We start from the raw sequence: 14,507 nt of genomic DNA, 5'->3' as shown, positions 1-14,507 counted from the left end.
GGAAGTTTTGTTGTTGTTGTTGTTGTTTTAACAACCAATCAATTTTATCTAATAGATACAGGGCTATTCTGAGTTTCTGTTTCATTTTGTGACATTTCCTGTCAACTATATTTTTCAAGTTATGTGTCCATTTCATCTATGGCATTGATTTTTTTGGTATAAAGTTATTTATAACACCCCCTTGCTTTTTAATGTCTGTGGTAATAATGCTTTATTTATTCTTGATATTAGTCATTCGTCTTCTCTCTGTATTTTCATGATCACCATAGCTAGGGATTGATTTACCAATTTTGTTAATCTTCTCAAGGAAACAACTTTTGACCTTGTTAATTTTTTGCGTTATTTGATCTTTTCTATATTAATTTGTGCATTTATCTTTTTTAAATTCTACTTACTTTGGGTTTACTTTGCCTCTCTTTTTTTGTTTTCCCTTAGCTTTTAAAGGATAAACTTGGGCATTTGTTTTGGGCCTTTCATCTTTTCTAACATAAGCATTTAAAGCTATACATTTCCCTCTAAACACTGGTTTAACTAAATCCACAAATTTAGTTATTGTATTTTCATTTTCCTGCAGTTGGAAACACTTTTTAATTTCCTTGGGATTTCTTCTTTGACCCAGGGATTATATAGAACTACATTGTTTAATTTTGAATATGTAGGTGTTTTTCTAGATATCTTATTATTATTGATTTCTCATGTAATTCAATGTTGGTCAGAGAACATACTCTGAGAGCCCCAAATTCTGAATTTAGCTCTCATAAATTCTGTTCTTCCTTAATACTCTTCACCATTATGTTAGCTGACTAAAGTCTTCGAGCAGATTTTTAAAAATAATATTGCGTCTGGCTTTTCTTACTGTGCTAAGTGGGAGAGCTAATCCAAATTACCTAGTCCTTCATTATCAGGCATCACTATAGTTGCTTTTACAAACATGTATCATTCAGACTAAATCAATCATTTAGTGTCAAAGCTATGCCATAAATGCTTTTTGGTGGAATTTTTCTGCATGGAATAGACCAGCTCTTGAAACATGAGTCAAATAAAGTTTGGGCCAAAGGTATTTTCTCCCTCTCCTAGTACAGCCTTCAGAATCAAACTTGGGCGATCTTTTTATTAGGACTTCCAACAGGTGCCCCGAATTGGGGTCCTCTGTCTCAACCATTTTTCACTGCCTATTCAGTTTACAAGAATGTCTCTGGCATTTATTAGGTGGTAATTTCTGAGGAAGAAACTTCATTTCCCCTCTTCTTCTTCTATGCATTGATCCCTGTTTAATCAACCTAAAAGTCTCATTCTGGACTGCTCTCCACCTCAACAATTAAAAACAATATTTTCTAGAAAATTCTACAATGCTCTAGCTAGTCTTCTGTTTTCCTCAAACTCCAATGTCATTGTTTGGCGGCGAGGGTGGGGGGTGCAGGGGGGAGCTTATTCCCCCCTCATGTCTCATTCTGCATGGAGGGACACCATTCTTTGTAACACTTTTGGCCTCACTCAGATTGGAGCATTAGAAAAGAGAAAGTGGGCGTGTGCAGTCCAGCCTCTTCTGCACTTTCTCTTGGGCACAGGTTGCCCTAAGGAAGCACATCTTCTGTTATACTCCTCCAAGAGCGAAAATTCCCAAGCCAATATTTCAGGTGGGCACATCTATCCAAATACAAGGTTAGAAAGCCCAAATATCAAGTTCAATCATAAAGGAGTTAGTTTGGTGTTTATATGCCTTATTCTCTTGCTGTATTTCTCAGGACATTCAGAAACTAGGGTAGGGTAGGAAGGTGCTACTTCCAAGGCTCTCCTGAACCCAGTAGATATGCTAACCAATTCTCTTCCTAAAGTGATCAGTCCATCCTTTGTTTAAAAAAGACGACATTCTCACGTTCTCAAACCTTCCATAGAGAGACTGTGGCTCTCCTGAAATGGTTCCTTGGTGCAGAGGCACTTGGATGTAACGCATCCTTGGGAAAGTTCTTCCACCTCGTGAATCAGCTCATCATATTGTTTTCTTTCGTCACCACGAAAAAATGATTGTCTGGACTAACAAAAACTTCACATGGCCCTTGAATCCATCAAAGAGTTTTAACTAAAGGAGTCTTAATTGTGACAGAGAAGAAAGGTCAAAAGTGGGGGGGGGGCGGTGAAAATATGGGTAAGTTTCTCTAATGAAAGAAAAACAGTGCTCTTGAGTCTCCAGTGTGATGTGATGGAACAGAACTGAGCTCAAATTCCCGTTCTGTGACTTTGAGCAGATACTTGGCCTCTCTGAGTCCCAGTCCCCTCCCTTAGGAAAACAGACAAATAATGTCCATTTAGAGGGCTGTTAAATGAGGTAACATATTGGAAAGCTTGAAATGGAATGAGTACTCAATAATAGCAGTTGCTTTCTCCTTCCAAAAAAACCAACTGGATCAAATTTTCTTGATTATCTTAGAATGTCTTGGGGAAGATTCACAATAATACTGAAAACCAGAGAAATAGGAAGATGGGTAAAAGCAAAACAGACAAAACAAAACAACAGAGTTCAGAGAAGAAATGATTCAGTAAGGCAGCTTACATTTGTACAACTTAATACTTTGCCGAAGGGCTCCCCTAACTGTTATTTGATTTGAGCCTCGCAATAGCTCTATGAAATTGATGGGGCAAATACTACTGGGTCCATTTGAAACATGAGGATCTAAAGTTAAGAAATCGTACGTGATTGCTCATGGCTCTTCAATGTCCAATCTAGCACGTCTCTCCCATGGTACCCTCTACGTGTCACGGTTACTCTGAAATAAAGACCATATGATGCCACCCGTGTGCACATGTGCACTTCTCAGAGTGCAAATCTCACATTCATTTTCTCATTTTGTCCTCACAACAAGGATTTCTGGATGTTTCACAGATGAGGAGCCCCAAGCTTCAGAGAGGCCAAGAAGCCAGCCCCAAGTCACAGCTAACGCAGAGGCTGAACTCAGGCCTTCTGACATGGCCAGGGCTTCTGTGCTCATGGATTTTAATCACACGAAGGATAGCAAGGGCAATGGAGAGGTGGCTTCATGTCTGGGGTGAAAGCAGAGCAAGTGTTCTTCAGCCCGGGAGGAGGACCTTGCACAAGTGGCCCTGGCCCTCATGGTCACAGAGACTGGCACAGCCAGCATTCTGCCCAGGTCGTTTAATATAATCTGCAGCAATGGTGTGATTTATTGATGGCTTTCATTTCCCACTGGGACGGCATGAAAATAATCAGATGAATAATGAGCTCGTGAAGATGGATGCAGTCTGAGCCAGCTCCCACAGAAGGGAAATATATGCTGGGGTTCTGCCTGGAGCAGCGCAGGACGATGAATGTTTCTGCACAAAGCTGGGCCTCATTTGCTCCTTTGGCAGTGAGGCACTGCTCTCTACAGACACAGAGAGGCTTAAGAGGTAATAACACTGGCATTTCCCTGTTCCAGGAGTGGAGATGAGATGAGCAGTGATGGGCTCCAGGATGACAAAACAGCCTGAACCTCATCCTTGGGGGATAAAAGCTGCATTTAACCCTGTGGTAGCTGGCAGGAAGGCCAGTCCCTCTGAGGTTTTCTAATGCATGGGTGCCTGCCCTACTTGATCACGAGCCATGGGCCTTTCCTGCTGGTGCAGCCATGCAGCTTTACTTATCTGTTGCTGATCACAAGCCACCCCAAAACTTAGGGGCTTCACGTAACAATCATTTTATTACTCACAATTCTGTGAGTCAGAATTTGGGTGGCTCAGGGGGAACGCTTATCTCTGCTCCCTGTTGTGTTGGCTGGAGTGGCCCACCTGGGGCTAGAGGATCCAAGGTGAGCCCACTCACATGTCTGGGGTCATGCTGTCTGCTGTCGGCTGGGGGCCTCAGTTCTCCTCCACACAGTCTTCCTCCAACAGGACAGCCTGGACTTTTTACGTGGCAGCTGGGTTCCAAGAGCAAAAGTGAAACTTGCAAGTCCACTTGAGTCTGGACTTTGGAGTCCCAGAAAGTCACTTCTACACATTCTCCTTGTCAAAGCAAGACAAGGCATGAGGCCAGCTCAGATTCAAGGGGTGGAGAAATAGACTTCATCTCTGCATGTCACTGCAAAGGAGTGTGGACACAAGAGGTATGATTCCTTGGGGGTCATTGGGAACCAGACTCTGAGTTGGAGTTTAGTGAGTTAGAAGGATATTTAGGGCCTCTCCTCCAAGGAGAGCCCTTGGGATGGTCACCTGTGGAAGGGAGGGGGCAGAGGGAGATGCTGACCAGCAATCAGGTCCAAAGAGAGCCCCAGCCTATGCCACAGAAGCACTGAAGGTAAAATGGCCCTTCAGAGCTGTCCTGAGTTGGGAACGGTGGCCAGGAGTTCATACACCAAAATCGAAGGAGAGGGTGCCTTGGAAAGGGGCAAGACCTTGGGCAAGGCAGTCCCTAAAGGAGCTGACCCCTGGAGGCTGCCTGCCCACAGCACTCCCTGCATCTGGGAACAGGCCCTGCACTGAAGGGGTATCAGGACAGCCTTCGTGGTGCCCACCGACGTTCTACCAGGCTTGCCTTCCCCAAGAATCTATTTTCCTCCCAGCTTCCCACCACCCAAAGGACAAGGCAAGACACCTTGGACTCCCCTGGACCTCCCTCTCCCAATCTACCACCTCAGCATTCCCCTCCCTATTGTCCAGCATCTCCCTCCCTGCCCTCCATGGTGCCACTCTTACCTGGATGACTGAGACAACCTCCTACCAGGTTTCCTCCCTTCTGCCCTCTCCCCTTCAAAACCAATGTTTCTGCAGCAGCCAGAGTTGTCTTTCTAAGACAGAAATCGATCCCTGAGACTCTCTGGCTTAAAGCTCTTCCGAGATCCACACAACCTCAAGACCAAACCCTGGCTTCTCGACACGGCTTCCCAAGCCCAGCACATGGCCTGGCCACGGCTCCGGCCACTTCTCCCTTCACATTCCCCTGGACCCTCGGGAGCCCTGAGCACTCTCTTGTCTCTGTTCCATCTGCCTGTACACTCAGTCCTGTGTATCCCCCTTTCCTGCCTCCCTCATTCCCCCTCAGCCCACCCTTGGCTCACTCTTCAGCTAGCCATTTGGGCTGGCAGCCTTCCCAAGGTCCCAAGCCCGCCCCAAGTGTGTCAGGCGGCCTTCCTCACATTCCTGTGGCACTTCCGCTTCCCCATTTCAGCACTCTGCACACGGGTGCAGGTGTAGGTGCCCATGAAGTCTGCCTGTCTCCCCCTAGATGCTGAGCCCACCAGGGCCAGCCCTGTGTTCACTGCACCCCAATGAGGAGAGCACGGTATCATGCCGAGCTATATGCTCAGCACATCACAGGGGCTCAGTCACGTGTTCTCTGGGTTACTTGTGATCTGATAGCTGGAGGGGTGACAAGAGGAAGGAAAAAGAGGGCTGCATCTGAGGTCCTGAATTAGACCAACCTCAGGAGATGAACGCCCTTGGGGGAGGAGGGAGAGCTGTTCTGGAAAACGGGCCTGACCTACCTCCTGTGCCTGGCCAGCCTCAGCCTGGCGTGGTGAGAGCCCCATCTCAGATGCGAGGTTGACCCAGGGCCATGGGAGCCTGAAGGACACCTGGCGACACCAGGCAAGCTGTGGAGGGCACCACTTCCCTTTAAGACAATATCCACATCTCTACTCCCTACTGGGCTTTTCCACATTGGCAAAGCCCGCAACAGTCTATCTTCCTCCCGCCCCAGAGAAATGCTGCCAACCCAGTGCAAGAGAACTGCCCAACATTTCTTGAGCTCTTACACTCTCCAGTACACTCTATAGGGATTATTATCCTTGTTTTTCAGGCTAGGTAATGGAGGCTCAGAGAACTTAAGTGACTCACCCAAGGTCCCTGCAATTAGTACATGGCAAATCTGGGATTTGAAACCAAGTCCTGTGTCCTCTGAACACCTGAGATTTTGCATGAGGCCCACAACCTGGAAGAGACAGAGCTAACACCTCAGAAGGTACCCACAACCAAAGAGGGATGGGGCCTTGGCAAACAGATCACAAAGTTCATAGTTCTAACCTCTGTGATCCACACTACCGTTCACAAACACAGGACTGGAAGGGACCTTGAAGGCTATCTTGTCTAACTACTCCATTTATATTTAATGTTATTTGGTGAGCTCTCAGGGTTACGGTTTTAAGATCCATCCATGTTTCTAAGTGAACATCTGGCCCATTGTTTTTAAGTGCTTCGAATGCTGCATCAACCCTGGTTTACTGCCCACAGCTGCAGGGATGGATGGCCAGATTACAGCTCACTCCACAGATTCCGCCACCCACAGTCATGGCTCTGTCTTAAAGGAGAGAAAACCAGGGCCACGGAATGGGGAGCGGCTGGCAGACATATTCGCCTGTCATAGCCACGTCTAGTTAGCTCCCTGGCAACCCCCGGGGGAAAGGCATTTTTCTCTCCTAATTTGTGCACATCCATTCTGGAAAGGGCTCTGAGTGACCTTGCTTGCATGTTCATACACATGAGAATCCTGGGGCTGGGGCATTCTGATAGGCTGAGCCTGGTCATGAGACCACCCTGGTTTGGGGTAGGTGAAGCCATTCCTCACCTCCCAACAGGGGACATATATGATGGGGAAGGGACACTTAATTCTTCAAAGAGAAGAGCTGTCTTGGCAGAGAAAAACAGCAAGCGTCCCTGCCAGGCTGGGACACCAATGCTGGTCAGAGAGGCAGGGTCCTCTGTGAGGGTGGGGCACAGTGCACTTCTCCTAAGACGCAGGGGTGAGTGCGTGGCCCTAGGCTGCCCACTGAGAGGGGTGCATCTCCTGTGGTGTGCTGCCACACAGGGCAAAGAAGCCCGACCCAATGCCCCTGAGGTCCCTCTGAGGTGCTGAGCAGGGAGAAGCAGGACCCCCTGTTTACTGCACACCCCTCTCCCCACCTTGGTCCCAGGCAGAGCATGGAGATGGCGAGCCTTGGCTGACACCCTCACCCTAGTTGCACAGCAGCAGGCTCGGGGTGAAGAGGATCTCCGGACCCATAACGGAGATCCAGTCTACTAAATGTGGAGTTCAGGCCCTGTTGACAATGTAATCTCTCAGAACACAGAGGAAGGAGAGTGACTCCTTAATTCTGGTCCCCCAAAGCCTGGCTGTTGAAATGGACAAGAAAGGAACCTGAGGACATATGGTCAACCCAGAACATGGCTGAAGACTAGGTCTGTGCCCACATCCCACACTCTTTCCTGTGTCCTGGGAGCACCTGAGTCTTGGCATGAAGCCCAGGCAGGGCAAGCCACAGAGGCAGAGCTAATGCCTCGGAAAGTGCCCACAAACACCGAGGATGGGGATTTGGCGAATCGACCTCCAGCCTCCTTTCCCTTCTGTGGGGCAGCTCTGAGGCCGCTCTCCTGGGCCTCCCAGGGCTCCCACTGGGATTAAACTTTCCTTGTCCACAGTGGAAAAGGAGGCATGATAACACACATTCCATGAGCTCCCTTCCTTTCTTGCCTCACTTCTGCACTCCCTTGCCCATGTTTCCTGGGATCACTTTTCAAAAAATGACCTACACTCAAATCCTTCTCACAGGTCTGTATCTGGAGGGACTCAAACTAAGATAATGTGATAAACGGGAAAGTAAATATGGAAACCTGGAGATGTAGTAGTAATAGAGTGGATAATCCTACTCTGGGTTTGGAGTCATATGTTCTGTGTTTAATCTGTCTCTACTAGTATATAAATATTTAATATTAAAATGAGTGTTTATAGACTTTAGGAAGGAGATTTCAGGACAAGCAGAGCTGGAAACTCTAGAAACAGGAAGATGACTCAAGAAAGATGGGAGGCTTTCACAAATTCTGAGAATACACAAATAACTCATTCCTCAGAGGCAAAAAGGGCAAAGGGCAAAAGAAGCCTCGTGGCAGGCAGCAACAGAGGCTCCACCCCCAGCCTGTAAGCTGGGTGTTGGGAGAATGTGCTTAGGCTTGCGAATATCCCCAGGACAATAGAAGGGGCTTTGGTTAAGTAGTTTCACGTGAATACGAAGAGGAAGGGACAAGCTGGTGCTTGTGGCAGGGTGGGCGGTTCACAGGTGACAGTGAGAAAGCAGAACTGCAAAACTCCCGTTTTACTCCTGTCTTTCCTACCAAGGCAAAGGTTTTGGAACTTAAACGGTGAAGACAGACTGAGTTAAGAGAAATCAACACACAACTAAAGTCCAGGCAGGCGCTGGGGCGTGACAGGGCTACAGGGCTGGTAGACCTGGTGAGGCTGAGCTTGGACTCCCAGCCGACCAATCTCCATGCTGAGGGCAGCTGGCAAGTAGTAACTGCGGGTGGGCTGCAGGGCTCTCTCCTTGGTCCCAGCATGTTCTCCACAAACATAATGATGCTCCTAGCACAGTGCTTGTCACAGAGAAGGCTCTAAACCAGCGGTTCTCTCCCCAGGACATGTGCAAGGTCTAGAGACCCCACTAGGTTGTCACAACTGGGTGTGTGTGGTGCCACTGACATGCAGCGGTCAGAGGCCAGGGATGAGGGTAAGCCAGGGTCAGAGGCTTAACTTCCTACAATGTGCAGGGCAGCCCTCAGCACAAAGAATTATCTGTTCCAACATGGCAGTGGCGCCAAGGTTGGGAAACCCGGCTCCAGATGGATGATTGTTGAATGAATGAGGAGCTAGTGAGCGCCCACTTCATGCCCTGTGGATGTACAGATGACTAAGACACAGTCTCTCCCCTCAAGGTTTATACTCCAGTACAAGAGACAGAGGCAGGTGGCTGGATAACACAATGAAATGTGCTTTAATGGAGGGGATGGGAGAATAGAGATAAAAGAATCACCAATCCCACTAAGCAAAGGTGCCATGTGAGCTGGGCTTTGAAAGATGAAGATTGGTCAGGACACAAGGTGGAGATAAAGGGTGAACAGAGGCATTACACGTGCCTGGTGTGTTGGGGACACCACAAGTAACCCAGTGTGACTGGAGTGCAGGGTTCTTGAGGAGGAACACCGGAGACCGGTGCCATGGGAGGGCGCCGATGCCATGGTGAGGTCCCTTGACTCTGTGTTACAGGCACAGGGTTAAGAAAGTTTTTAGGCAGATGGTAACGTGGTCAGAACGATCTCGTTAAAGTAAGAATATATTCGGGCTTTCCTGGTGGCGCAGTGGTTGGGAGTCCGCCTGCCGATGCAGGGGACGCGGGTTCGTGCCCCGGTCCGGGAGGATCCCACATGCCGCGGAGCGGCTGGGCCCGTGAGCCATGGCTGCTGAGCCTGCGCGTCCGGAGCCTGTGCTCCGCAACGGGAGAGGCCACGGCAGTGAGAGGCCCGCGTACCGCAAAACCAAAAAACGAAAAAACAACAACAACAACAAAAAAGAATATATTCATTATCTCTATGGTTAAAAAAATCTTCTCTCACGTAAAGAATTAGTATAACATTAATCTCATTCATAAAGCCACCTGGATGATCTCACAAAAAACACGGTGGAATATTCTGGATCCTTCTAGAGGACACCAGAACCCTCTGTCCCGTCCACCCTCATCAATCCCTCCCTTTGCCCTGCATATGTGTCAGATTTCTTTAAGTGTACAATTCAATAATTCTCAGTAAATTTACAGAGTTGTGTAACCATTACCGTAATCCAGTTTTAGGACATTTCTGTTACCTCAAAGAGTCCCACGTGGGCATTTGTAGTCAATCCCCATTCCCACCCCTGGCCCCAGGCAACCACTAATCTGCTTTATGTTTCTATACGTTTGCTATTTCTAGATACTTCATATAAATGGAATCACACAGTGTGTGGTCTTTTGCCTCTGGTTCCATTCACTCAGCATCATGTTTCCAGGTTCATCACATGGCAGCATGAATCAGCAGTGTGTTCTTTTTTATTGCTGAATGATATTCCAGTTAGACACCTGTTTCAAAGACGACGGTTCTAGAATGTAAGGTGGGTAGGAGGAGGAAGAAATAGAAGCCAGGGGACCAGCTAGGAGACCATGGTGGCTGTTCAGGCTGGAGACAAAGGAGGCCTGAGGTGGTGGAGTGGCAGTGGGCATGGAGAGAGGAAGGGATGGAGGTTACAGGGCCTGAAGACAACCTGCTCACGTGGGGCTGGATGGGGAATGTGAGAAGCCTGGGGGAGGTCTGGATTCCCACGGGGCTAAGGAAGGGGCAAGGGAGCTTGACAGCACCTCTGGGCAGATTCCTACCTGGCTGATGGGGTGGAGTGTTCACAGACTCAGTCAGCCCCGAGGACCCTCCAGCTGGCCTGCTGAGAGGCTGCCTTCTTGGGCCATTGGGATGAAGACATTGAGAACATGTCTGTCACTGTGCTGATGACACAAAGCTGTGAGGACCAGCAAATTTGGGATGACTCAATTCAAACAAATCTTGGCAGGCTCAAATGATGGGCCATGGCAGAATCTGGGCAGCTCTATGGTGGTTAAGACCTAAAACTACCAGTGGACTATGGTTTTCTGGATACATATCTGTCTTCCTGGCATGCTGTGAGCTTTGTAAGAACAAGGACAGTGCCTGGGGGTACAAGGAGGATCACGTGAAAATGACCCCAGTAGCTGGCTATGGGGCTATGGTTTTGGGGCCCTCCTCTTCTCAGCTTCCTAGAAGCTCCTTTGCTCCAGCAAGAGGGTCTGTCCTGCCTGAAACTCCCACAGGTCCCCAGGTCCCCAGGTGAAAGGTGACTGCTTTCCTGGACCACTCCTCTAGTGTCCCTCCATCGGACTAACAAGCCCAGCATGCCTCTCCGTGGGATGCTGAAAAGATGGGGACCTCATGTCTCTTCTTGCTGATCGTTACTTTGTGTGTTTCTCCCGATGAAGTCTGCTCCTTAACCCTTACTGTGTGTTGTGCAAGAATTTATGATACTATTTATCAGAGTTGCAGCTAACAACACAATAGGGGTTTCTTCACCTTTGTACCCATGCGTGCCAACAGAGTGGCTGGCCCATGCTAAGTGTTCGGTAAATAGCTAATGGATGCCTGCCTTAAGAGCAATAGGTTCAGAATTCCAGGTGTTAAGCAAGGATCCTATCACTGTACTCTATTCATTGTGCCCCAATTCCTGGAAACTGGAGATTCTGATAACATTTACTGTAATTTCTAATTTAAAAAGTAGCATATGCTCTCTGAGGCAGATTTGGAAACTATAAGCAATGTTAACTTTTTGACTGATTTCTCTCTCTCGATACAGAAGGATGTTCAGAATATTTATTCATTCATACATATATATAGGATACATACACACACGCCACAGATCTTTACTACATAATTGGTATCCTCTAAGCTTCAACTGAAAAACATCTTTCTGCCATTAAAACTCTTTGGAAACATCCTTTTTAATCAGGGCAGAATATTCCGTCACATGTGGGTTACATGATTTATTTGCCCATTTCCCTCTCGCTGCCCCTTTCGGTTGTTGTTGTGTCTGGGGGCCGGCTTTGGTGATCCCTAAGTCTGCATGTCCCACGTGGGGCTCAGGAGTCCTTCCGCAGGCACGTGATTCTGCTTCCCCCCTTTAGCCCACCTCTCTCAGTACCTGCAAACTCTCCTCTTCTGGTTACCTTGCTCTGGGTTTACGTGCATCCTCACCCCTCCCCCTGCTCCTCAACCCAGGGGCCAGTTCTGCCCCAGTTCCCTGTTTTCCCCCCACCAGCTAGCGTCTAGGCCTCCACAGCCTCACGGTCCTGGAGGCCACATCGGTGGTCGTTCCTGGCTCTCTCCTGCCATCTCCTGCCCACTCGCAACATCTCTGGTACTCTAGCTTAATTCCTACAATGCTGGGCCAATGGGGAAAGGCCAGGTCTAAACCAACATGATAACATTTAATAGGTTTAATTGTAAAGTTCCTTACTTATTTGTTCTCAGCTATCTGCATAATAACACTATGAGGCCTGATTTAATTGCATCTGAAAACAGTCCTAGAGGCTTTACTTGGTAATAAGCCCCATAAGAATCAGTAATGGAATGTGGGTGTCAAAAAAAAAAAAAAAAGAAAGGTAATGCCATTTTCTAGTCACCTTTATAGACTGTTTTTAGGCTCAGGATCACCAGGGGGATGTCTTGGGAAGGCAGATTTCGTTAAAATAAGGAAAAGGTTTTGCAAGAGGAGCTGTCCTCCAGTGAAATGAACTGGCAGTGACTGTTCATGTTCAAGAAAAGATGGGATCCCTTATGCCTCCAAGACTTCATTGCTACCCACACAAACTCATTACGCACTCTTCTTAAGTGACTGTGGAGAGACTGAACACCCACAGCAGCAGTAGGAGGTGTGAGCTCTGGGTTTACACGTGAACCTTCACTGTGCACCTTGCTCCGTGGAGTTACTGAGAGGCCTTCAAAGACTACGTGAGGTGTGTGGTAGCTCCCTGAGGTGGGTCCTGGCCAGGCCCCGAGGCCAGCTTTTCACTGCTGCTGGACCATGGCACAGCGAGGCAGTATCCGGGCTCATGAAGTGGGGGGAGGAAGTGCCCTCCACTCTCCCTGACCACAGGCCCCACCCTGCCTTCCCATCGGCCCCGGGATGCTCTGCTGCTGTCACTGCACTGTCTGCACTCAAATAAGCCAGGGCAGCTCCAACAGACACTTGCCTGTTACTCATTCAACTCAGGTTTCCATCCTCTAGGCCTGTTGGGTAGATGGGTCTGCAGGGGTGGGTCACGAGTGCTTAAGGATCCATTTCCCTTGGGGAGAGGGAGCAAGAGAGGAAAGTCTTAAAGGGCCAACGCAGAGGACACGTGAAAGGATGTGTGTGGCGGACAAGAGCAAGTGCAAAAGCAGGGGAGGCAGAGCGGCTTGGGATGGGGGTTGGAGACGAAGGCAAGTAGCTTAGTCTGGCTGGGGCTGAGGTGCTGCAAAAAAGGGTGGGTGAGATGTGAAGCTGGAGAGGTAGGCGGGGCTCCAAATAAGAACAACCATACTAAGGAACTTGCATTTCAAACTGAAGGCCATGGGGAGCCATCATCAGAGAGCAGTAGGAAAAGCCTGAGAATTCAAGGACTATGCGGTGGGCGGTTCCTTCCAAGAGCAATGACCAGCTGAAAGAAAGACTGAAAAGCTCTGATCCCTAAGTTCCTGATCTCATGGGCTCAGCTGGCCAGCAGTGACTGACCCAGGCTTCATACAGCACTCTACGGAGAGGGTGGTGTTTTGTCCTCACTGAAACGCGTTTGGATTTGTTTAGCACGCCCATCACACTTCCGCCAGCACAACCGTCTGTGGACTCAACTTCTACACAGACTTGGCACCAAAGACCACCTTGCTCCTAAGGAACCCATTTTTCTGCAAAATTAGCAAGTTGGTTGATAGACCTTATTCAAAGTTTTTACCATGTACCAAATCACTCAGGGGCACCTGGCTTTATAGAATGGTATAATCACCTATGGAAAACTCAAGTTACAGCGCCACTGGAGAGACAACACCTTTGAGGTTAGTGTATTGATCTACAGTATATGATATAGTCCTTGAACCAGCAACCAGGACACAGGGCCAGGAACCAAGCAGTGGATGTGGAGCTGCTTGCTTGTCACTTTCAGAACGAATAACTCACAAAATTTCTGCTCCCCATCCCTGTAACTCTGTGCTCTGCCAGTTTACAGATTCTAATCTTGAGGGAAGAATGTCTCAGTCAGGAGACAAAAACAGAGGTTTCAAAGACTTGTCTATTTCACCTCCTCACACTGCTGTGGTGGTGTAACACAGCTACCACGTAATTCAGGAGGAGGAAAGAATAGACGCGCCCTCGAAGACCCCCTGGGACTTCTCTTGACACTGCAGTGATCGGTGGCGAAAACTAGAATCGGTGACACCGAATTGTAGTATTTGCCCATTTCCTTAAAAACTCCTACTGTGGCCAATTCCAAGCTATCAATATGACATTACTACATGATGAACATGCAGTTAGGATAAAATGAACAGTAGCACACCATTATACGGTTTTCCTACCATACATACAAAAGACAGAAATAATCGCAAAAGGATGGATGATAGCAAAATAATTAGAAAGTGATGAGTTTGGGGTATTTATCACATTGTTTTTAATATAATTTATTTAATCGTGAGTTTATATAATTTAATTTTTAATAATGGCTTCTGTTTAACAAGTGGCCCAAAACATTGCTGAAAGTTGATTAACCCACTCTCAGGAGCCAGTACCAGATCGATCTGGCACACCACTGAGAAGTGACTCCCTAGAAACAGTGTCATCAAGGGCTCAGAGCCCTCAGAAATGAAGGTTTTGGTCACCTTTCCTGGTTAAATAATCCAGCTGAGGTTCTGGCTGAAGGCAAAGGGAATCTTAAATGTTGCAGGCGAGGGAAAGTCACAAACACCAATTCTGGCCTTGGGCCTACTTGCAAAAACTAAGACTTGAGCATCTATCCATATTTTCTTCCATTCCATTTATACATTTTTGAGTTTTCCATCATTTTTCTTGTCTTTCCTATCATTACCCCTGACTCTTGGGAGTAGTTAACCGTACAGTTCAGTTTCTTGGTCGGATCACAAAATTGTGACAAAACTAGAAGAGGAAGACATCC

The 14,507-nt window shown here is 47.8% G+C and overlaps 1 long non-coding RNA gene across 1 annotated transcript in view; it reads right to left on the bottom strand.

Annotated features, from left to right (window-relative positions):
* The window catches only part of LOC105748323 (uncharacterized), a 59,481-nt gene extending 50,972 nt beyond the window's left edge, over window positions 1–8,509 (bottom strand). Inside the window, exon 1 of the long non-coding RNA XR_007476050.1 lies at window positions 3,818–8,509. This is a non-coding gene — a long non-coding RNA (uncharacterized LOC105748323). The remainder of the gene's footprint in view (window positions 1–3,817) is intronic.
* Between the last annotated feature and the right edge of the window lie 5,998 nt (window positions 8,510–14,507).

Source organism: Orcinus orca, chromosome 2 (assembly GCF_937001465.1).
Source record: "Orcinus orca chromosome 2, mOrcOrc1.1, whole genome shotgun sequence".
NCBI lineage: Eukaryota > Metazoa > Chordata > Mammalia > Artiodactyla > Delphinidae > Orcinus > Orcinus orca.
This window is presented reverse-complemented; position numbering and strand designations above follow the sequence as displayed.